The sequence below is a fragment of the Manis javanica genome, chromosome 8 (assembly GCF_040802235.1).
Source record: "Manis javanica isolate MJ-LG chromosome 8, MJ_LKY, whole genome shotgun sequence".
Taxonomy (NCBI): Eukaryota; Metazoa; Chordata; class Mammalia; order Pholidota; family Manidae; genus Manis; species Manis javanica.
Genome location: NC_133163.1, coordinates 34,473,987 through 34,496,164, shown reverse-complemented (window position 1 = coordinate 34,496,164; position 22,178 = coordinate 34,473,987). Strand labels below are relative to the sequence as shown.

The 22,178-nt window shown below is 41.3% G+C and overlaps 1 long non-coding RNA gene across 1 annotated transcript in view; it reads right to left on the bottom strand.

Moving 5' to 3' along the window:
* Positions 1-527: 527 nt before the first annotated feature.
* The window catches only part of LOC140850732 (uncharacterized), a 112,858-nt gene continuing 91,207 nt past the window's right edge, over positions 528-22,178 (bottom strand). Inside the window, exons 3-5 of the long non-coding RNA XR_012133788.1 lie at positions 1,584-1,750; positions 1,215-1,385; positions 528-563 (exon numbers count right to left, since the gene is read on the bottom strand). This is a non-coding gene — a long non-coding RNA (uncharacterized lncRNA). The remainder of the gene's footprint in view (positions 564-1,214; positions 1,386-1,583; positions 1,751-22,178) is intronic.

Sequence of the window (22,178 nt, the reverse complement as noted above, 5' to 3'; positions counted from 1 at the left end):
TCCCCTGTTTCCTCTCCAAATGTTGCCACGGACAGGCTGCAGCCATGAATAGAGTGGCCCTGTTCTCCCAGCCATGGGTGCCTCTGGGTTCCAGCAACCCCTCCCCCCCTGCCTTCAGGCTTGGGTTCCCTGCTGTTGCTAGCTTGGGGTGCCGTGCTGTACCTTCTGGTTCCCTGCCTCCTACCCAGACTTTTGCAAATAATTATATTAATAAACTTTGAGTTATAGCTTTGAGGATACCAACTGCTTTCTGGAGGGACCCTGACTCATACCAGCACCACTCATGCACCAGGCACCTTGCTAATCTCTGGGACTCCAAATATGGATTAGACACAGCTCCTCCAGGAGCTCACTGTGCAGCAGGCAGCCGCCTAATAGTAAATTCTAATCCAGGCTGGCGTGTGCAGTGAGGGCGCCAGGCACAAGGGAGTGCTTTTCAAAGCCAGGTAGGCTTTTTTTTGCCTCTCCGCAAAATGGAGAGCTCTGACTGCCCACTGCCCACTGCCCAAAATCCAGAGGTAATACTTACTCAGAGCTCATCTTGCCAAGTTGTTTACTGGTCCCTGGAAGACAAAGGAGAAACCTGTTTGCGACTTCCAATTTATAGTTGCAGAAACAAGAGCAAGTTCAACATGAAATCTAGCTGTTCAACTGATGAGATTCTTCAGGTTCTCCAACTGGTTCAGTACAGCCTTTTTAATCAGAACTTTTAGCTTCTGATTTCCCTTCAGTTATTTTTGCTCATTTCTTAAATTTTTGACATAAGAAGTATCACAGTACTTTTATTGTAAACAAATAGGGTTTTACTTTTCTCATACAACAAGAAAGTTACAGATGGCTATTACTGGCAGTATTTCAAGACAGAGATTCCTTCTGCATTCAGCCCCACCAGCAGCAGCAGCCTGCTAGCTTTTCCTCCCATGCTTGCTGCCTATGGTCACAGGAGGACAGCGTACCCCAGGCATCATGGGCAGGTTCAAGGAGAGAAGTGACAGGTAACTTTTATCCAAAAAGCAAAGACATTTTCAGATATTCCAAGCTGACTTACCCTTACATCTTATTGACCAGAAGTAGTGCACATGATCACCCCCTCACTGTAAGCAGTGCTGGGAAATTTAGTACCTGGATCTCATTTTTGTGCCTGGTCATCCTCTTTTCTTGTCATTTTCAAGTTCATTTCCCCCTTTTTTACACCTAGCACAGTCTCTGCTTACCTGTTCAGGAAGTCACTTCTCCAGCTCACCAAAGAGATGTTTCTGGGTCCTAAACATGGGACTCAGCTGGCAAACTTGGGCTGGTGGCTTACAGTTATCTTTCAACTTCCCTCTTTATTAGGAGATAGTGGCATGTCCTGACAGACAGCAGAAGCTTTAGCTATAATGACCCTGTATGAAATAAAAGAAGACCTGTGTTAGTGTATAAAATAATAGCAATTATATCCCGGAGGATCTAAACTGTAACTTTAACAGGATCCTCAGATAAATAGCAAGAAAAGACAAGTTTTTACAGAGGGGTAGATGGTAACTCTGCAGGTCAGGCAGAACTCAGAAGCATTGGCAAAGGAGATGGGGAAGACCACATACCATCTGCCATCTTCCATGGTCATCATCTCCCTAGCCACTGAAACACGGGGACACAGTATGGCGGAAGGGTCCCAAGCAGAAGCTCTGAAGCCAGACCCTGGCACTATGCCTTCCTCGCACCACGATCCTTGTCAAGTTTCTTGGGCCAGCTTCCTCAGCTTCCCCATCTACAAACAGAGATAATAACAGTACCTACCTTACGGGGTTGTGAAGATGAAATGAAATATACATATAAAACACTTAAACAGTGTCTGGCTCAGTGTGCTGCATGCCCCCCTCCCAACACATACACCCACACCACCACTACTAACACCATTACAAACTTATTCAAGGGGATCTGGGTGGAGCACTGACATCATCCACTGCACAGAAGCACTCAAAAATGCTTGTTCTCATGAGATGTCCCTGATCATGACCCACCCCTATTCCTCATGAGGAGAGGCAAAATGAATGAATTAGGAGGCATTCTCCATGAGAGGATTTACACCAGTAAGACAGGGCGCAGTAAATAAAAGCAACAGATTAATGCAATATTACTGAATCTCATCATTTAGGTTCCCACCTGACATATTTAACAAATGAGATCTATCTCTTCTTGGTGGATACACTAGCATAAGTACCATCTAAATTAGGTCTGCAGAGAATCAAGTGACCTGATGGAGATCTATCTTCTGGCTCGGTGGCAGTAATGCATGGAGAATTTGGAGGGATTTGTGCCAGGAATCAGAGAATGGAATGTTTATCTTGAATTAACTAATTTTTATAATCAGTGTACCGTGAGTGATATGCTCTCGCCAAGTAGATTTGTGACCTGCCTGAAGTACAAACCATGTTCCAATTTATACAGTCCATCTATTTGGTATTATGAGGGGATGCAGCAATTTTAACACATCAGTAAAGATGGAAATCAGTTTATTTTCCTTACTGCTTGGCAGTAAGCTTTGAAAACAAAATAAGGATATATGGGGCTTCCAGGGCCAGGCCAGCCTTTTACTTCATGGCTGCTGGCTGAGGACAGGGTTTGTCCCCCTAGAGATTCCGCTGTCAAAGACCACAAGACCGCACAAGATCAAGCCAGCTCCCCCCGGCCACTATGCTCTTGAGTTCTTGGGAAGAGTTGGGTCTTCTTCAGGGCAGGCCTGTTGCTGGGTTGATGGGCTGAAACCGAGCTTTGAAAGCATCTCAGGTATTGCCACACACCTTATCTCACCTAGCAGAGGGGGTTAGGCAGATATTGGCCTTCCTACTTTAAAATAAGGCATCTGAGGCTTCAGTATAACAAGGGATTTGCTGAGGGTAAAGGTGAGACTCAAATTCTGTTTTCTGATAGTAAATCCCGATTTTTGTCTATAAATCCACAAGGTTATTTAATAGTTTAATCTCTGTGTAAACCCGCCCCTGTCTTCTGAAAAGATGAGAGCATGAGCTCACCAAGACAAGTAGGGGGCTGCCAAATAGAGGGGAAGGGAGAGCAACATCCCTCCCTTTGCACAAGTGAGACACGATGCATTCAGAAGCAGGGAGGCTTGCGACTGCATGGGGAGACTGCCAATTTCTGGTTGAGACAGAGAAATCCGAAAAGAGCACCACTCTACACTGACAAAAAAATATTGGCAAGGAGCCAAACAGCACAGCTGAAAGTTTTCTTGAAATCATTAGAGAGTTGAGGTGACAGGGGACTAAGACAGGCTGTGTTCTGGACCACAAAGCAAACCTTAACAAATTTAAAGGAGTGGAAGCCACACAAAGTATATACTCTAACCATAGCAGAAGTAGATTAACTTTGTGAAAGAGGGATCCCAACCAGAGTTTAACTAGAAAGTTGAGAACTCCAGGCTGGGAGGAGATATCAGTGGGCTTTCCCCCTGGTCTCAAAGCCTGTGCTGCACATGCCTGTGAGGCAAGCTTTCCAATTCACCTGCAGTTAAAGCAGCAGGAAAAGTACTTGGGGTTGTCACATTCCCTCCCATCCAGCAGGAAATACCTAAGCTTTGCTTTGACTTGAGATGTAGATACAGAGAAATGCAGTGAACTTTAGACCAGTGTCAGGGATCCACACCCAGGGCCCCCTGCTGACCACGCCCTGCTCTTTCCTCTATCAGATCACACACTTCAAGGGATAAAGTGTGATGATTCAGCCCTCAGGCCTTAAGGAGCTCAAGAGCTATGCTCAGTCCTTGCTCCATTGCTCACTAGCTATGTGGTAATGGATATATTACTTACCCTCTCTAAACTTCATTTGCTCATCTGTTAAGTGGAGATAGCAATCGTTATCTATTGCAAATGGTTTTTGTGAAAATTAAATGGAGATGATCTAAGAAAGTACTGAGCATAGGGTGTGCAGACCATAGTAACCTCTCAATAAAGATAGTTATCACCATTACCATCCACTATTATTATCCTTAGGAAAGAAATTCTCCAGGGAAGCTCTCCATAAGGCTAAAATACTTGTGCTGTTTAGAGACTATTTATTTAAATTGGGAACCTGGCAAGAGATATAAAATCTGTAGGCAAGAAGAAATTAAATCTGCTGTGGTTTCCCATCTTCTCCCTGGGAAGGTCCAGAAGAATTAAAGGGATTCAAAATATAGGGCTGCCCTTTTACAGACTCTCTCACAGGAAGACCCTGTGCCATCCCAAAACCCCTAAGTTGAAAAGGGAAGACAGTGGACCCTAAAGTCCTCCTGAACCCAGAGAAAAAGGCCAACAAGTAAAACCATGAGGATTCTTCAGGGCAGGCAGGCCAGAGATCACTGGACAGCAGACCTCAGACAAGTTTGTTAGAATGACGTGAAGAGTTTGTTAAACATACCAACTCCTAGGCTCCACAACAGACCTCCAGAATCTTAGCCTTTGGGAGGGCTGATGGGATTTTAATGACGGGAGGAGCCAGATGGGGGATTCATGTATCAATAACAACTTCTCACTTTACAGAGGATGAAACCTGAGCCAAGACAATGAAATGGCTTTGTCCAAGGTCTTTTCACTGCTGTTTTCAACAAACTTGGCTCAGATGTAATTGTGGGAGTGAGAATGCAGTGAACAGGCACCTGTGGTCACTTACCCACCTGTCCTAAATGGTCCACCCAGAGAATTTAACACATGGATGGTGTCACCTTCCTGTGATCCCTGCCTCTTTGTGCTACCCCTGGTGATACCTCTCTCAGGATGGCTGAGCTAAGCTCAAACTCCTCTGTAAATTCAATTTCTTGATTGCAACTTCAACTTTTCTCCAAACATTAAAACTATCAAAGGTGGATATGTCACATTTGATCACTAGCTGGCAGTCATGACTGGAGCAGCACACACTAACAAGAGGAAGTAACAAGAGGCCAAAAATGAATCTAAAGGGAACAAAGTGACCTCTAACCAACGAGAAAACATAGGCCAATCAACCAAGAAAATCAATGAGGTGAAAATGGTCTGCTCAGAAAAATCAGTAGGGTGCAACTCCACTGTGTTCAGCCCTTGGGCCTTGCACCCAGCTCTGCCGCCAGAGCTGAGCCGCATCATTCTCACTTCCCCAGGACAGCTCCTCCCACCCACCTCAACCTCCTCCCCCTAGCACCTGCCTGTTTGCACAAATGTGTGTTTCCCCCTGAAACGCCCTAAATCCTATCACCACAGGAAAATGCCCTTTCTTCCCCTTCAGAGTCACCACTGGAGCCCAGGACATCATCATTTCACATCTAGATTATTTCCAAAACCCACTCCCTCTGCCTCCATCTGCTCCCCCCATCTACTACATATGACATGGAAAGCTTAGAATAAACTGCCTCCTTTGTCTCCCTTCCCTCCCTTATGTGACTCCCCTGCCCATAGGCAGGTGTCCTCCTTATCCCTCCCTGAAACGCAAAGCTTTTATTCAGACTGGTCCTTAGAATACTTGTTCTCTTCTCTCCCTGAATAGTCACATCTTCCACTGCTTTGGGTTGAGCTACAGTGCTACCTTCTCTACCAGGCCTTCCTGGAACACCAGCAGCCCCTAAAGACCGCCTCCTTCTCTCAGCACCTGTGGAAATTTCCAACTGCACCCCTTTTCTACATTATGCGCATGCCCGCTTTCACTGTAATAATGCTGGGCGTCAGGCATGAGGGGCAGTGTCTTCACAATATTCCACATTGCTGGAGGAAGGCAGCGTAGAGTGGGAAGTACACTGGGATGAGAGTTGGGAGTTATTGGTTCTGTCCAGGCCATGCCTCTAATTACTGCATGTCCTTGGGGGAAGAATGGAACCTCTCAGAGCTTTTCTATAAAAGGAGGTGTTGGTAAGGGAGATCCCTCTCATTCTAACATTCTAGACTTCTGAGGCAGCAATTATCTCTTTAATATCCCCCATAACACTTATTAGCTCTTTACCCTTAATTTTCATTAACCTCTTAGAATTCTCTTTCCTTATTTATTAAATGGGATTGATAATAACACTTCACAGAATTTTTGAGAGGCTCAAATACTGCTTGCAAGATACTTAACACAGTCCTCAAAGTAAGGGCTTTGTGAATTTTTGTTATGATTATTATTAAAGAAATAGGAGGAACATGTTAAATACCTGCCTGAATAAATGAATAAAAAGAACCTTTTAAAAACAGCTGTTATTTGAGGCAAAAAAGAGATAAATAAATCCCAAGTAACATTTAATTACTATTTAAATTATAAAGCATGTTGTCTTGCCAGTGGGTTTCAGCCCTGGGCAAGTTTACTATGGATTCAATGAGACTGAAAAATGACAGTGGAACTTTCTTGGGGTGAAAGGGTTTATACCCAAGTTTATTCCCACAGTGGCAGGTCAGTCACTAAAATCCTGTCCACTCAGATGAGTCTGCATGCAGCAAGCCGATCCCTTTACCTGTGCAGCCATCTCAGTCTCTGTCTCCAGGGCTGCCACCACTCCAGTCTCTGTTCTCCTGCAGCCATGCCACCATGTCACCCAGAGCACTGGGTGGAGCTCTTTATATAGAGTCAATAGCAACAGCAATGTATTGCCCACACGTGTGTAGTGAGCTAGCCCACCAGGGCCAGGTGAGAATCCTGACCATAGGAACTCTCATTTTATCCACACTCCACCCCTCTAGGATTCTCACCTCTCAATCTATGTGCCCTCAATCTTCTGCAATGGTCCCTGTGTAAGGAAGCTGGAACATTGTAACCAAATTCCATAATAACATACAAATAACAAAAAGTATGACAAATTATAATAACCCTCAAGCCTGAGGAGATCCATTGCCACCAAGTGGTCGTCCTGGCTGTATGTAAACCAGTTCTACTCAAATGAGTTAACCAAAAGGACCACGTGGGCCTTACAATACCCACCTTGTCCAGCCTCTCCACTCTTTCCAGCAAAAAGTCTTGCAGACACACAGGCCGGTCTTGTTGCTTTGTCTCTGACTTCTGCTTTGTCCTCAGCAGCTGGAACCACTGCTTGTGTTTCAATTGTTGCCACAGCTTCAGTAAGAGTCTATTTGACTTTCCATCCAATTTCTCTCCATCTGCTCCTGCCTTTATCAAATTAGCCCACATGTGGGTCCTCGTGACCTTCATGGGGCCCTTTAAACTCTTCCTTCAAGTAGCAGACCGTATTTCCTTTCTTGTTTTCATTTCTTGAGGCTGAGGATAGGAGCAGAGCATAGAGTGGTCCATGACCTGGGGAGGAGGCTGCACCCCTCCTGGAGGAACCCACAGTTGTCTTTATTTCCTTTTGGGCTTTCCACCAGCTTTCAGCGGGATGGGGTTTCAACCAAGGAGGGGCTGATACCTCTGGCACCGGCAGGGCCTCCACCCCCTCCTGTTCATCAAACCTCTGCTCCTCCATTTCTGACAGCTCCACTACCTGCTTCACAGCACCTGGCAGCCTGCACTCTCAGGCCACTGCTTCTCCAGCTGCTGCTCCTTCTCATGCTGCTTCCTCTTGGGCTGCCATGGCATCCTTTACCATTTGCACAGCACCTCATAGTGACACCATTTTAGTCACCAGCAAATATTTTTTACTTCCTCAACGGCACGTCGCAGCTCACGTTCTCGTGCTGCCTCTTCTCATGGTTCCTGCAGGAAGGCATCTTTCTCCCTTACAGCCTTTCTCAATATTGTAAGGAAAAAACTCCCCACCTTTCCCACTGCCTCACCAGCATGCTGTTTCTCAAAGAACCTACTTATTATACCAACGGCCACCGCTACTTGCCTTGGTGTCACCTCCACCCCTTCCCAGTCTTGGGGTGGGGCCCAGTCCTCTAGGAGGCAAGCCACCTCAGACCACACGTCCACTGGGGGACACTCGAGTGTCTCCCCATCCATAGGGGCAGCCCACTGAAACACTCCTCCCATGAGGGCAGCCTGTTCTTTTCCTTGGTCAACAATGAATCCTGCCAACATCACCAATTGTCTTATCAATGGGTTTCAGCCTCAGGCAAGTTCACTATAGATTCAATGAGACCAAAAAATGACAATGGAATGTTATTAGGGTGGAAGGGTTATATCCAACTTTATTCCCACAGTGGCAGGTCAATCACTAGAATCCTGTCCACTCAGAGTGAGTCTGCATGCAACAACCCAGTCTCTGCCTCTGGGCCTCTCTACCCTGCAGCCGTCTCCGTCTCTGTCCTCTGCACTGCCCCCACTCCAGCCTCTGCTCTTGTGCAGCCATGAGGCCATACCATTGTGTCACCCAGAGCACTGGGCGGAGCTCTTTATAGAGTCAATAGCAATGTATCACCCACATGTGTGCAGTGAGCTAGACAACCAGGGCCAGGTGAGAATCCTGGCCATAGGAACCTTTTCTTTATCCACACATGCTATCTCTCCTTTTAAAACAGTATTTTCCTTTCTCTGAGCTAGAAATTCCCACTTATAACAGCCCTTCAGCATCTCTGAAAGCAGAAGCTCAGAGCCATTTCTGCAGCTCACGATGCTGGACAGTAGGTCTCAGGGAGGCCAGGGAAAGACGTCCTTGCCCACTCATGATGGCACTCCTGAAAGTCAAAGCTGCTGCCCCCCTGAATTGGAAGGAGGCAGGAAGACTAAACACTCCTTTTAGAAAATTTACGGTCATTTTCATCTGAGACATGAAGGTGGTATTCCTTGAGAATAAAACAAGAAGGCTACAGTTGAGAAGCCACTGGTGCCTGACTGGCAAGGTGTTAAAATATCAGTGAACTCACTGAATCCTGTTCCTTCTCAAGGGAGATCCACTTGAAGATCAGAAGAGAGAAATCTCACCCACTTGTGGGCATTTATTCAGACAGCCAAGTCCAAAATAGAGGAAGCACGCCCTGGGACAGGCCCCCAGGAATGAGGTCACACCTGAGCTAACCAACTGGGAGGAAGAGTCCCAGCTCAACCTAGAGGAGAATTTCAGGAAGAACCATGACAGGGCCAGTGACTAATGCAAGATGGTTGCACCCTAAAACAGTACTCAAGGAAATGGAGTTAGGCTGCTGGAGCACATTAGGAAGCCAGAATTGATGGCATTCCAGAATTCCAGTAACCCAGACTAGATTTGGGGAAAATGACAGCATCCTCAGAAATATAACTTATTAAATCAATAGAAGAAAGAGCTTCATACAATAAAAAACTTTCTTATTATGCTTATATTTCTAAACTCATAAAGTATTGCTTCAAGTGCCACAAAAAAATAATAATAATAAATGAAAACTCAACATGCTTCCTCTCCTCTGGTGGAATTCCACTGGGGCTGGGAGGCAGCTATGAGTGTTAGATGTGCAGTGTGATTAAAAAAGAAATGGACACCTTCAAAAATGCATTATTCACTAACCAGGTTATAGATGAACAAGTAGTCACAAGTGATTTGTAAAGGCCGTCAGAGTATTTTTGTAATCTTGCAGATGCTCAGTATGTACTCCTTATGTCATAGGACATACATGAACCCCGAAGTCTAATCCATTCCAGACCCTTTGTGAAAGGTTGGTGGTTAAAAGCCACAGTGCCTTTCTTCATTCATTCAGGGTCACAGGGAAGGTGGAACAAACACAAGCTTTTTGGTGTCTCTCTGCCAGAAGTCAGATGGTGTGATATCTGGAGATAAGGTTAACCACTGTTCAATTGTTTTCTAATTACCTTGTGTTTTTATAGGGTCTGAAAGCAAACATATAAAGTATATATGGGAACTTGAACAAAATAATTTGTTGACAGAGAAGGGAATCCTGAAAGCGGGTACAGTCTGCCATGGTGAAAAGTAGGATATAAGGAAGTCATGTAGCAGAATAGTCAATTTAGGGCCAAAAGAATGAAAACAGGTCATTGCTCTGCCTCTTACCAATTGTAAGACTGCACAAGTCCTTCATATTCTCTAAGCCTTAGCTTCATCATCTATGAAATTGAAAAAATAGTAAATACCCCTTCTGAAATCAAAATATTGATTTTTTTATTTGAGATCATGCAGGATCTCAGGGAGCAAAGTATAAAGACAAATCAGTGATAGACCCAGAATCCTGCTTTTTAACAGATTTATGAATCTATTTTGAAGAAATGTTTGTGTTAGTATTTTATGGTCTGAGGGTGGCCTGCATGGCATGGGCAAGGAATAGTCAATCCTGAGTCCCTGAGTCAGGAAACCCCACAATGCAGTAAGAATCTAACACCCAGAAGGAGAAAGATTAATTAAATAGGTTAGTCCTGCTTCTACAAAAGAGACACTCTCAACACCGTTGTTCGTCCACAGTCTGAGCCCACACACGCATGAGCCCACATGTGTGTGCTTGCAAATCAGCCACAATAGGAGTGCCTTGTGTGTAGAAGGCCACTGACCTCTAGAGTCACTGAAGGAGAGAAAGCCAAACTGACAAGCTTGATCCTAGGGCCTATGGGAATTCCATTCCTCACCAGTGGCGTCTATGGGAATTCCATTCCTCACCAGTGGCGCCTATGGGAATTCCATTCCTCACCAGTGGCGCCTATGGGAATTCCATTCCTGATGCTGACTCTGCCTGCCCTCAGTGTCCAGTCCCTCTGTGTGCCAAGGCTGCCAGCCAAGGGACCAATTAATGTCAACACTTTCCTGGTGAGTCCCACATCCAGCCCCATCTTCCTAATGAAGCTTTGAACTATTTAATTAGAAGCTGCTCTGACAATTCTGTCCTTGCCACATCAGCAATAGATTGGAACACAAGGGAGAAAATTTCCATTGAATGTGTGCCATGGCATTTGCTCTGTAAATTGAGATGAGTGGGATGCATTCACCTTGCTAATGTATAGAAATAAGAGGCAATGTAATTTCTCACAGTATCAAGTGGGAAGGTACAAAGACACAGCCATTCACAAAACAAAGGATGTTTGTTTTTCTCCCCATCTAAGCATTTGTTTGATCACCATTTCTTCTTTCTGAAAAATGGGTGTGCTGTGTTTAGAGGCATTGCCTTTAGCGCCAGAGGGACCTGAGTATGAATTCTGCTCTGGCCTTTATTAATGGCCAGTTGAACTTGGGCTAGATTCTTACCTTCTCTGAGTCTCAGTTTTCTCACTGTTAAATGGGGATAATTATGCCTCCTCTAAGGTTGTTAGAATGATTAAAACAGAAAGTGAATATAAGGCACTAAGCGTAAGTACTAAATATTCAATAAAGGATTCTCCTTATTACTTCACATCTCAATGTCCTATGTTCTACATTATGAGTTCCATTCTATGATAATATAGCAGTATTTTTTACCTCCCTCTCCTGTTTCCCATTCTAGACCCTTCTCTTTACCTACCTAGGTACTTCCTCAGTCCTTATATAATGTGGGTTTCAGCCACCCCACCACCCCAATTGTCCTCCTCTATCAATTCCAGTTTATAGGTAATTTTCAAAAAGTAGGGTTTCCAAATCTGAATGCCAGGCTCACTGTCACAAAGTACAATGGGATTTAATTTCCCTTGAACATGCTAACTTCCTCACCAATTCAGTCTTGGATATCATTAACTTTTTCAGCCCTTCCACACAGGGATGGGAAAGGGCCCTTCTAGCCTAAGGGCCAAGAAAAGATAATTGACTTGGAAGAAACCACCTAACTCCACCCATTTAGATTTTTACTAAATGGAGAAGAAATGAGATCTTGAGTTATATGATTCATTTGTGATTATTACCTTCTTTGAAAAGGTTAAGATGCCTATGAAAAATATAAAATAGTAATCTGCATCTTACTGCTGAAATTTCTGGAAGGAGATTTGGGAATTTTGGAAGGCAACTATTCCACTAGAATCCTGGGAGACAAACAGAATATTGGGATAGAATCTGACAAGCAAGGAAGAAAGAAAGAAGATGTAGGTCATTTCAAAAGCTAAAGTTGCCTTTAAAACAAAAAGTATAACAGGATTTCTTTCTTTTTCTAAAGATGATCTTTTTAAACACTGCCCTTTTACCCTTGAAACCACTTTTCCTTCTCCCTGAAGACGCCCAACCAGGGCATGCTGCCCATCAGCAGAGAAGGGACGCTCCAGCAGAGAGACCCACAATTACCACGTGATCACAGCACAAGACAAGATTAACAGGGTACAAGATCCATTTGGAACTTTTCATTCCTCATTCAATTTATATCAAGGTCAATAGTAATTTTTTTAGAAATCTGGCAGGGATTTCTACATTCCATGCCCTCCCTATTACATCTGGCACATTGGCAAAGCCATTACTTCCCTACAGAGCCAGGCAGAGAAAGAAGGAAAAGTGGCTTCACCAGGCTGAGTTTTATGAAAGCAAGAGCAACCCGGGGCAAAAACCGAGTCTGAAGATGACAAGGGCAGAAAGTCAAAACTCTTACATTATTAACAAAGGGGCCTTTTCACTGGAGACTAAGAGGTAAGAGTTCTTTAATTCTTCCATCGAAAGGCAGAACCAAAAGAAAAGATGAAATCATCTGCCCCCCGCCCTGCACACAGAGGCTCCAGGGCTCTGCACCACGGGTTCCCCAGGAGATTAACAGGCAGGCCGAGGATGAGGGACTCAGAGGCGCAGGGAGCCTGAGGGCACCCAGAGGGAGGGACGAGACAGAGAATATATGGTTCAAGGAAGGTGAAGGAAAGAAAGACATAGGGAGATAGAAATGAAAGAGGCCCAGACTGAGGGGAAGAGAAGTGTAGTCAGAGGAAATCAACAGCAGAAGGAAAGAGAAAACTTACCTGATGGGCAGGCCAAGAGAACCCAAAAGGAAGGGAAAATAATAGAAATCAAAATGAAAGGGAAAGCATAATGGATGAATGAACACTGGTGGGCTGCCGAGACACTGAGACCCTGATGGGGCGCCAAGGCCGAGCCCTTTGTGCATTTCTTCTGGGGGCCTCGTGACTGAAAAGCACAGCCTAAGGTTATTAATGTTTTCCAAGATCGTGGACTTTGGGGACAGGCAGGTGCTGATTCAGATCTTTGGACAAGATATTTAACCTTTTGAGTTTTAGTTTGATTCTGCAAAATGGGGGTAATAACCAGCTTCACTACATTGTGAAGAATGAATATAATAAGACATATAAAATCCCAATGCAATATCTGACATATAATGAATGATCAGTGAGTGTTAGTTTCCATTTTTTTATATTATTAGGCATTCTACACTGGCTTCTTAATCATTAACAATTCTCTGCACTGCCTCCCCATCCCACTGCAGACACTGGCTCTTAACTCTAAATTCTTTAAGGGCAGAATCTGTGTCTCGTCCACCAGGGAGGCTTCAGTGCCTTAGCGCCAGGCCAATACTCCATAACTAAATGAGCAATTGTTGAATGAATGAATAAACAAATAAATGAATAAATGAGTTAATGAACAACAGTCTTCCTTTGTGGAGAGTTTAGTTACTATACAATCAGGACTGAGTGCAGAAAACAGAAACTACTCCAGATAGTTGAAGCAGAGAGCTTAATATTGGGTGTTAAGGGATTACAAAGACATTGGCAAGACTGGAGGAGCGTCAGAGCTGCCATTCTACCACAGATTTCAAGGTCATTCCAGCACGACAAGCCACAGATTAGGAAGCTGCAGCTTCGGCTATAGCCTCAGCTACCCTTCATACCCACAAATCCGATGACCTGACAGGACCCTGGGCCCCTCACCCCGACCCTTCCAACTTTCACATGTGATGACCCAGCTTGCCAACAACAGCTGTTGAAAATGGCATGTGTATCCTTTCTTCCAAATCTCAGCCTGAGTACACCTAACTGGCAGAACAAAATTTACATCTATGAATCTGGGACATGTATTTTTTATAACTTTCTTTTTTATAAATGTTTCTAATACAAGTTTATTGGATTTGTGCAATTTGTGCTTTCTTCAGAATAGACAATCTGGTGATGTAGTTGCATAAATAATACTTCCTCACTCTTCTTCTATATACGCTTTAAAGCTTTTATGCCCCATTTATTTATTAGCTATTTTAACTAATGAATGCCCTAATTTCTTTCTTTCTCATTATACATAGCATACTGATTTCTCTTTTTATCTAAAATTTAATTTATTACAGGAATTTTTACAAATAGTTTTTATTGAATATATTTGACATGTAACATTGTATAAGTTTAATGTATACAGTGTGTTACTTTGATACATTTAGCCTTGTAATATGATTGCCGGCGTAGTGATATTTATCACATTGCACATTCATAGTACAATATTATTGTCTATATTCATTATACTGGGCATTAGATCTCTATGGCTTATTTACTACTCATTACAAGTTTGTACCCCTAAAACACTATCACTGTTATCCTCCCCACCATCCCCTGGTAACCACCATTTTACTCTGTTTCTTACAAGTTTAACTTTTTTAGATTCCACATATAAGCCATATCATACAGCACTTACTGTGTTCCTCTGACTTATCTCACCATAATGTAATCAAGGTCCACCCACACTGTTGCAAATAGGAGAGTATCTTCCTCTCTCATGATTAAATAATATTCCATTGTGTAGATGTACTCATCCTTTTTATCCATTCATCTTTTGATGGGCATTGGGGTTGTTTCCCTATCTTGGCTATTGTGAATAATGTTGCTATAAACATGAGTATTCTTGGCTTCTTGGATGCCTATTAATTGACTTTATATTACAGGCTTTAATTCTGGTCTGTCTATTCTGTATCACTGGTCAATGTGTTTACTCCTGTGCCAGCACCATAATGTTTTTATTCCTATGATTTTGTAGTAAACAGCTCATCCTTGAACAACACTGGTTTGAACTGCATGAGTTCACTTATACACAGATATTTTCCATAAATATATTGGAAAATTTTTTGGAGATTTGAGACATATTCAAGAAACACTTTCTTTCCTCTAGCTTACTTCATTGTAAGAATACAGTATGAAATACATATAAAATACAAAATATGTATTAACCAACTATTTATGTTACTGTTAAGTCTTCTGGTCAATGGTAGACAATTAGTAGTTTAGTTTTGCAGGAGTAAAAACTCATAGGTGGATTTTTGGCTGCACATAGGTGGATTTTTGACTGCACAGGAGTCAGCACCCATAATACTCATGTTATTCAAGGGTCAACTCTAGTTTGAAATCTGCAAGTGTGACACCTGGCTTTGTTCCTTTTTCTCAGTATTGCTTTGGCTATTCAGGACATTTGTGCTTCCACACAAATTTGAGGATTATTCCTTCTTTTATGTGAAGAATGCATTTGGTATTTTGAAGGGGATTATATTGAATCTGTAGATGGCTTTGTGTAGTATGGACATTTTAACAACATCAGGTCTTCTGATCCATTAACGGATATCTTCCCATTTGTGTGTGTCTTTTTCAATTTCTCTCAGCAAACTTTTGTAGTTTTCATTGTACAGATGTTTCACATGATTGATTAAATTTATTCCTAGGTATTGTTTTTTATGCTACTATAAATGAAATGGTTTTATTTCTTTTTCAGATTTTTTGTCATTAATGTAAAGGAATGAAGTTGATTTTGTATCCTGCCACTTTGCTGAAATCATTGCTTAATTCCAACAGATTTTTGACTGGTTCTTTTGGATTGTCTATATATAGGATCATATCATCAGCAAATAATGACAATTTTACTTGCTCCTTTCCAGTTTGGATGTCTTTTATTTCTTTGTCTTGCCTAGTTGCTCCTGCTAGGACTTTCCAATACTATGTTTAATACAAGTGGTGAGAATGGGCATCCTTGCCTTGTTTCTGATCTCAGGAAAATGCTTTCAATTTATTTCCATTAAGTATAATATTAGCTGTGGGTTTATCATTTATGGCCTTTATTATGTTCCTTCTATACCTAAGCTGTTAAGGTATTTTATCATGCAAAGATGTATTCTCAAATGCTTTTCTGCATCTACTGAGGTGATCATGTGATTTTTATGTTTTGTTTTATTGCTGTGATGTATTACATTTATTGATTTGCATACATTGAACCATCCTTGTATCCAGGGATAAATCCCACTTGGCATATAATCCTGTTAATGTGTTCTTGAATTCAGTCTGTGAATATTTGGTTGAGAATTTTTGAATCTATATTCATCATTCACCAATGATATTGGTCTACAGTTTTCTTTTCTTACAGTATCCTTCTGTAGTTTTGGTATCAAAGCAATGCTGGCCTCAGAATGAGTTTGGAAACACTCCTTCTTCCTTGATATTTTGGAAGAGTTCAGAGAAGATTGGTATTAAATCTTCTTTAAGTATTTGGTAGCATTTTCCTGTGAAGCCATCTGGTCCTGGAATTTTCTGTTGGAAGTTTTTCTGATTACTGATTCAATCTCTTTACTCATTATTGGTCTGTTCAGATTTTCTATTTCTACCTGATTCAGTCTTGAGAGGTTGTGTTTTTGGAAATGTGTCCATTTCTTCTAGGTTATGTAATTTGTTGGCATATAATTCTTCATAGTAGTCTTTTATGATTCTATGTATTTCTGTAGTATCAGTTGAAATGTCTCTTTCACTTCTAATTTTATTTATTTGAGTCTTCTCATTTTATCTTTTCAAAGAAACAGCTCTTAGTTTCATTGATCCTCTTTATTATTTTTCTGTTTCTATTCTCATTTATTTCTGTTCTCATCCTTGTTATTTCCTTCATTCTGCTAACTTTAGCCTTAATTTGTTCTTCTTTTTCTAGCTCCTTGAGACACAAACTTAGGTTGTTTGATATTGTTCTCATTTCTTAATATATGCATTTATTACTATAAACTTTCCCCTCAGAATTGCTTTTACTGCATCCCACAATATTTGGCATGTTGTGTTTTCATTTTCGTTTGTTTTCAGATAATTTTTTATTTCCCTTTTGATTTTTTTTATTTGACCTAATGGTTGGTTAGAAGTGTGTTGTTTAGTTTCCACGTATTTGAAGATCTTCTTACTTCTTCTTGTTGATTACTAGTTTTCTTACCATTGTGATCACAGAAAATATGGTATGATTTCAATTTTTTTAATTTGCTAAGATCTGATTTATAGCCTATCATATGATCTATCCTGAAGAATGTTCCGTGTGCACTTGAGAACAATGTGGATTCTGACGCTGTTGGATGGAATGTTCTGTATATGTCTATTAAGTCCATTTGTTTCAAGTGTGGCTCAATCCCAATGTTTCCTTGTTGATTTTCCCTCTGAAATCTATCCAGTACTGACAGTGTGGTACTGAAGTTCTTACAATTATTTTATTATTGTCTATTTCTCTTTTAAGATCTGTTATTAATTACTCAATATATTTTGGTGCTCAAGTGTTAGGACTATAGTTATGATTGTTTTATCTTCTTGATGTATCAATCTCTTTATCACTACATAATGATCTTCTTTGTCTCTTGTTACCCTTTTTGGCTTGAAGTATATTTTGTCTGATATAAATATAACTATGCCCACTTTCTTTTAATTTCCATTTGCTTGGAATATCATCTTGAAATGAGCCTCCTGTAGGCAGCAGATAGTCAGGGTCTTGTTTCTTTTATCCATCCGGCCACTCTGTACCTTTTGATTGGTGAGTTTAATCTATTTACATTTATGGTGCTTATTGGTATGTAAGCTTATATTATTGTCATTTTATCTTCCACCTTCTGGTTATTTTTGTCTCTCCATTGTTTCTTTTTCCTTACATTTCTGTCTACCTTTGTAAGTTGGTGGTTTTCCACAGTGATTTGCTCAGTCTCCCCTGCCCTTCTTTTTTACCCTTTCATGTCTCTGCTCTGGATTTATGCTTTGTAGTTACCATGAGGTTTACATAAAACATCTCATAGATAAAATAGTCCTTTTCTGCTGGTGGAAATTTATCTTCATTTACCTATAAAGGTTCTGTTCTTTTACTCTTCCCCTTTTTTATTTTTGACATCACAAATCATCTCTTCTTATGCTGTGATTTTGTTAGCCCATTGTAGTAGTGTTATTTAGTTATTTAAAAATATAGCTATTTTTAATGCTCTCTTTAACCTTTATACTATAGTTAATAGGATATTTTTTATAAATATATATATTTTAAAATACATATTAAAATATATATTTAAAATAGTATATATATTTTATAAATATTACTGTATTCTAAATCTGACTGGCTTTTTATCACCTTAATCAGAATTTTGTGTACTTTGCATTTCTTTGTTTCAGCTTGAAGTGCTCCTTTCAACATTTCTTGTAAGGCACATCTAATGGCAGTGTATTTCTTCTTCACGTCTGCAGGGTAGCTTTGCCTGCTAGAGTATTCTCAGCTAGAAGTTTTTCTCTTTCAATATTTTGAACATGTCATCCCATTTTCTCCTGGCCTGTAGAAATTCTGCTAAGAAATCTGCTGATAGCCTCATGGGGGTTCCTTTGTAAGTTACTATCTTTTTTCCCTTTGTCTGCTGTTAGAAGTCTTTATTGTTGACTTTTGACAGTTTTAATATAATGTGTCTTTGAGAAGGTCTTCTTGCATTGAGATAAAAGGATGTTGCATTAACTTTGTGGACTTGTATATGTGGTTTCTTCTCCAAGTGTGAGAAACATTCAGTTTTTATTTCTTTAAATACACTCTCTGTTCTCTTTTTCCTCTCTTCTTCTTGTGGTGTATCCATTATTCTTATGTTAGCTTTTCTAATAGAGTCAGTTCTCATGGGTTTTTTTCACATTTCAAAAATCTTAGTCCTCTCTTCTCTTCCACCTGACTTATTTCTATATATTTATCCTCAAGCTTGCAAATTCTCTCTTCCATGTGATCTGCTCTATTTCCAATGCATTCTAATGAATTCTTCATCTCATTTATTGAGTTCTTCAGCTCTGTTTGGTTCTGTTTTAAATTTCTGTTTGGTTCTTTTTTAGAATTTCATTCTCTTTGGTAAAGTAGTCATTCCTTCTGTTTGTTCATTTTATTCCTGAGGTCACTGTATCATCTCCCTGCATTTTCTTGTAGCTCATTGAATTTCTTCATAACAGCTATTCTAAATTGTTTATCAGTTAGATCACAATATCTCATTTCTTTGGATTTAGTTGCTGGGAAATTGTCATTTTCTTTTCCTGATACCATATTATCATGACTTTTTACAATGTTTGAGAACTCCTCTGCTGCAGCATTTGAAGTAGTGAATACCTTTCTTGTTTTAAGCAAGGTTTTGTTTACTTTGTCTTAACAAACAGGTTGGTAGTTAGAAGCCATCCTTTTGCTATCCAGAAGGTGGCACTAGGGCACAAGTTTTTCATTTCTCTTATTGGAGCCAACTTGCTGTCAAGTTTAGAAGCATGCCCGATTTAAAAAAAAAGCAAAGGTGAGGAGAGGGTATATTTACTTAGTACTCAGAGCTTTGGAGCTCCAGGTATGCCTACCGCAGAATAGGGGTATCCTCAAATTTGGGAGAGGGGGGTGTCTAGTGTTCCCTGGGTGGTCCTCTTGTTTCCCAGGGCTGACAGCAGAATTCCTTCAGTCTCTTTGTCTCCTGATCTCTCTTTCCTCTTCCTCCCCCAGTCACTGTGGCATCTTCTTAAAGAGCAACCGGCCCCTCCAGCTGCAGCAGGCATGGCCAGGCAGACCCCTACTCTCTACCTTCACCCTCCATTTCCTTTACCAAAAAGGTCACGCTGGCTGCTGATGGACCTGCTGCCACCTTCTCTGTTGTCACCACCTCTTCCACAGCCATTTGCAGTGCCACCTCCTCACTCCAACCTGCTAAACAGCCAATCCACCCACTTTCAGATGCAGATAGATGGATGGATCACTCAGATGTCCTGGTATGTTGTGCAGAGGTGCTTCTTTTTCAGTTATGGATATCTGATTAGTTTTATTCAAAGGAGTGAGAAAAGAGAAATGACCCAGCCACCATGATACTTCAAATTGCTTTTTTAGCTTCTAACATAACAAAGTAGAAGGAGGGTGGAGTGAAATCCAAAAGAGCCAATCCATGTCAGGAAGTTCTTTTAGTCTAACGAGGAAACAGGCTTCAGTCATGAAAGAGAACCAACAGGCAAAGCTAGGAGATAAATGTAATCCTTACAACCTTGATTTTCTAGTATTATTCCAATTCAAATATTTGCATCCATCATCAGACTTCATTGTGCCTTTTTGGATTTATAAAACTTGCTTATATCAGATACAGAAGAAAGTTACCCCATTCCACAAATATAATTTTTTCTATGATTTCATCCATTTTGAAGACAGAAGATAGCCAACATTCTGGAAATTGTGACTGGGATCTGTCCTGCCAAATGTTTCCTTTGAATCTTGAAAACAATTCCATCTGCTGCATAGAGAAGGCATGCTTTACAAACCAACTTCTGAATAAATTATCAGCTGTGGCAGCCATGAGAATGGGTTTCACAAACTCCCAATTGCAGGGAGCACAGCTGATCAGATTCACTGAGCCCACATACCCAGGGCTCCATTGGCCAGTAGGGTTCAACTCAAAATGAAACAGAAACTTGGTGTCTGGCCAAAACAGTCCGCTGACCTAATCATTAGCACCTTTCTAGGGCAACTTCGACCATATAAGCCAGCAATGCCATTTTTAAGTAACGTAGAATTTTAATGAGAACAAATCTTTTTAATAATAAAGATAAGACTATTGGTGTGATAAGTTTGTATCTTTTGTTATGATTGTTTTCTTTATCCCCTACTACTATTTTCTGTACCACTCTGGATCCTGTTGCAACACAACCAGGCACAATTCTGAGGTAGAAAAATCCTGGCCCTTCTGAATTCATTCAAAAATTATTTATTGAGCACGCACTATATTCCAGGCCTGAAGTTAGGTTCTGTGGAGACCATGGTGAACAAAACTGAGAGACTTTCTGCTATCATTAGGGCCTTAAGTTGGGAGGGAGATGGTCAGCAATAAAGTAATCCCACAAATCAATGCCCAGTTATGAATAAGAAATGTTCTATGAAAAGCAGGATGCTATGAATCATCTCAGAGGAGGTAACAGATAGAGCTGAGCTGTGAAGCATGGGTAATCATTAAGTCTGAAAAGGGGAATAGATAAAAACTCAGGCAGGGTAAGGGAGAGGGGTATAAGGGAAGGAGATCAGCATGTGGGAAAGCAGGATGAAACTCAGAGCATTTTAACAACTAGATGAAGGCCCCAGTGGCTAGGCCCCAAGCATCGGGGGAGTGCAGTGAGATGAGGCCATAGAAGGAACATGGCCAGGCCAACAGACCCTTGTACACATGCCAGGTTCCTGAGGATTTTCTCTCCTTTGGCTTTCTTTTCTCCTCTCACCCCAGCAACCCAGTGCCCTCCGAGTTTCCCCAAGTTTGCTTCTGATTCAGCCTTGCACACTCTCCTCTTACATTTCAAAATCCTCTCTCAACCTCCTTCCTCCCATGAAAATACCCAGGCTCTCATCCTAGGCTAGCCTGCAACAGCACTATTCTAGAGCCCCTGTCCTTCCTGCTATCAGCTCTGCCTCCTGGGCCCTGCTGCTCTTTCAGTGCAGTGTCTTGCCACTTTTTTCTCTTAGCTCTAATTTATTCTTAGATTCTCCCTTTGTTGCTTTATAAATACTTGGCCAGAGCCTCCTGTGCAATCCTTTCCAAGGATATTAAACATTAAAACAGAAAGCAAGGCCTCTCTGCTTAACACACAAGGGATCCCTGGTCAAGGTCTCCAGGGAATATGTCTTTCATTGAGAGGAAACATTTGTGGGTATCACCTTCCTGCTCCTCAAGCCTCTGCCTAAGCAACTGTTGTTTTCTCCATACTATACTGGTCTACCTCCTGGTAGAAATATAAGATCAGATCATCCACAGCTGCATTCAGTAAGCCAGTGGTCCTCAGCTGGTGGGGTGGTGTTGGCCCCAGGGAACTTGTAGCGATAATGTAGACATCCCTGGTTTTCCTCTGGAGTTGGGTGTGATGCTACTGGCAGCTAGCAAATAGAGGCTGGAATACTGTAATACCCTAAACAGCCTACAATGTGCAGAACAGCAAAGAATTACAAAACAAATAATTATTTGGTCCAAAATGTTAGTAATGCTAAGATTGAAAAACCCTGCAGTAACTCCTCCAACTTTAAAGTGACAGTTCAAGGTCTCTAACCATCATCCCTGATTAATGTCATTAATGTATTATAATTAATATCATTTGGTGGCTAACCACCTCCACAATGCATTCACATAATTACAGCTTGTATTTGTACATATTTTTGTTGATTATAGTTTCACCCTTCTTGTCTCTCCAACTTAGAAATTTAAGGTCTTTAAGGAGATGATACTTCAGACACTTAG